Source organism: Lampetra fluviatilis, chromosome 4 (genome assembly GCF_964198595.1).
Source record: "Lampetra fluviatilis chromosome 4, kcLamFluv1.1, whole genome shotgun sequence".
Lineage (NCBI taxonomy): Eukaryota > Metazoa > Chordata > Hyperoartia > Petromyzontiformes > Petromyzontidae > Lampetra > Lampetra fluviatilis.
Window position 1 is genome coordinate 7990947 of NC_136278.1, and position 3196 is coordinate 7994142.

Here is a 3196-nt window from a genome sequence, read left to right on the forward strand (position 1 = left end):
GTCGGCGAAGGCGTGGAGCGTAGATATTCGCGCGTAGTACAGCACAACTGTGGGTTTTCTCCTGCGGTGCCTTCTGCTGACAACCATAGCCCGCAGCAGCCCGACAGCACCTGCCTTTTTATTTTAAATGCATGGTGGTCACCCGTGGCACAAATCCTGCTTGGCTTCTGAGATATGCCAAGATCCGGGGGTGCATTCCGGGTGATTTGTTCACAAAGCGAAACTTTGTTCATGTAACGAGATTTCCTCCCACACCCCTTTTGTGATTTCTTAGACGATTGCATCCTAGGCGAGCCTGTGGGAACGTGGGTGTGAAGGAGGAATGCAAAATCTTGATGGTACGCACCGATGCTAAAGTACTGTGAGGTGTAGTTTTTTTAAAGTTGGGATAACAACTTGTTCCGTAGCCATGGATACGACGTTTTCACTCTGCGAAGGTGCACGTTCAATTTGTGTGTACGGTGCAGCAATCGATCGCACTGTGCTGGCCCCTCAGCTATTCCGCACCTCCGATCGGCACGGTTGGCTACGTACGGGGCGAAAGAAGTTCAACATACACATTGATCTTATTTACAGCATAGGAAGATACAAGGAGGAAGTTAAAAGAACATTCCCTGTAAATTGTGGGAAGTGCACAACCTTTATAAGAAACTTAATTGAGCAGTCAGTCGCAGCGCTCGACTTATTTCATCCGTACAAAGATGATGAAGTTCTGACACTGATCAGAAGGAACCATTTTGAGCTATAATAGTCAGATCTACTTTCATCTTTGTCATCGTCAGCCATGATCTGTCCACTTCTGGATGAGATAATCCCCCGATGGGTTCAAAATCATTCGTGGACATGCAATGCGACAGTCCACCCAGTTCCTCCAGATGGAAGCTGCCCCGAGTATGATCCCTCCTTTGCCTGCCACTCCGTAATTAATCTCGACCACCGGCCATCATCCTGTTTAATCTTCTTCTTCTTTCTGTCTCTCGTCATGCCCATGTCTCCGATGCATACGCAATAGCAAAGGCCCATCCTACTACTAGTCAGGGGCATACTCTTTGGTTCATTCGGTAAAGTCACGTGACTTTACCGAAAGAACCAAAGAGTATGGATCCTTGCAGTCACGAAAACTTCAAATCTAGAATTAGTCAGGGGCAATTTGAACGCTGCTTCTGTAAACACATCTCAATGAACCTGTCAAAAATATGACGCAAGACAGAACCATATTATAAAAAGCCAACTATGTGCAGCATCGCGGACTCTATATTGATTTTAAAGATGGCATCCAATGCACATGCCTACAAGCGAACCACCTTGCAGGGGAGGTTGACAGGGGGGTTTGCGATCAACTCGTGGCGTTTCTTCCAGCACCAACCAGGACAGAACGAAAGGGCAGGGAATTAAAACTGGAAGTAACGTTACGAGCGTTTCAGTTTAAGCTGACCGGAGCGACACCCAACCGGTGCTATTGGAATCATTACACTGTCACCTTCCACTCGAGACTTTTTGAGTTCACGTTTTCCGAAGGCGCTTGAATGCAGGCTGAAATGGAGGAGAGCGTTGACCACGTCTCTTAACCTCTGTCTGAGGGTCTAAGTCGATACCTCAAGGCTGAGCCCTCGTGTGTCGTAATCTCATGGGTCACATGGACCGAGCTCTTATCGTCGTATTGACTTTTCCCGTCGAGTGGTCGGCCCAGGAATTTTTGGGGCAGCTTTGTGCCAGCTGATAAAGGGCGTGAGCCACAATATGGGGTGACAAATTGTTAAATATCCGTGACTAAGTGGAGGCAATGCAGACAACGTTTTGGGGAGTGTGTGTGGTGGGTTCGGGCGGGGCGAAGAGCAGATGGGGCATGGAGAAGCCAAAGGTCAGAGGTGAAAGAGCATGACTTGGCATGTACCGCTTTGACTTGTGGCTCCAGTGGTCTGTCTGCTGCCTGTCTCACGCTCATTCCTGTACCAGAGATAAACAAACACGGCAGTTTACGGTGAGTGTTCGTGATAAAAAAAAATTGCATTTTATTGAGGTTCCTTATTAGAACTTTGGTAGCAATCGCATTCTGTCGTGCCGTCGTCCGTGACCTTTGAATCTGCGTGAGCAGTGAAGGCTCCTTCTCAGCAAATCTTCAGACTAGCACACGCAAACTTTTATTACGATTCTTTTATCTACAAAATAAACGAGATCTCATCTGATCATTAAAAACATTTGAAGTGAACATCACAGTTAGATCCGCGCGCGCGCGCTCGCACGCACGCACACGCACACACACGTATTGCTCATGCATTCAAATCACGAGATAATAATCGACGGCCATGCCGCAATCATTCATGCAGTCTCCTGGTTTAAGATATAAACATCCACCCGGTGGGTTTTGTCTTTTTGTCTCTCTTCCATCTTTAGGGTTGCCCTTTGACCCCCGACAAAGTGCCACACAATCGCTTTCTTTAAGGGCCTCCTAACCTAACCCTCTGAAACGTGAGACCCCCCCCCCCCCCCCGGCTAAGGACTTGGGCAAACGTTATTTTGTTGTGTTCGTGCCCCAGCGCAACCATAAGTATCAGTGAAAGAAAAATAACGGCCCCCTTCCAGCCGATCTATAAAACAGTCCTGCCCTGTCTGCGGAAATCTGGTGAAACCGACTCTGCGGATCACTATTTAGCGCACGCAAAGCGACCGGCCGCCTTCCCCGTCGTGAAATATCGCTCGGCCGAGCAAAGGGCGTCTGGCACAACACGTGATCCAACCGAACGAGCGATTTATGAACGAGCAATATATCAATCTGAATGAGCGATTTATCAATTTGAATGAGCTATTTATCAATCACTCCTTCAGAATGTGTTAAAGGTTAAGGATAATAACTGACGGTCACACGTTTCGAGAATGCGCAATCGTGGTCAAAAACACCTCTTGCGCCTCTGCGTGGCCACGAGGTAACAGGTGAGTTTTAAGGTCCCGTTTCAATTTTAAAGGGAAAGACAGAGAGAGACGTCGTTTGTCTTGCAGTTGATTGGGCACGCGGGTCCTTGTGATGAGTCCAGCGACGGAGGAAGCACATGCCCAGGGGCCGGATTGTTTGTATGTTAAACTTATTTTGCACCGTACATAACCCACCGCGCTAATCGGAAGGCCAACGAACTAAACACAAAAAGCTATTTTAAAGAAATTCGTTTTCAATCGAGATTTAAAAGTGCATAGCTCCAGT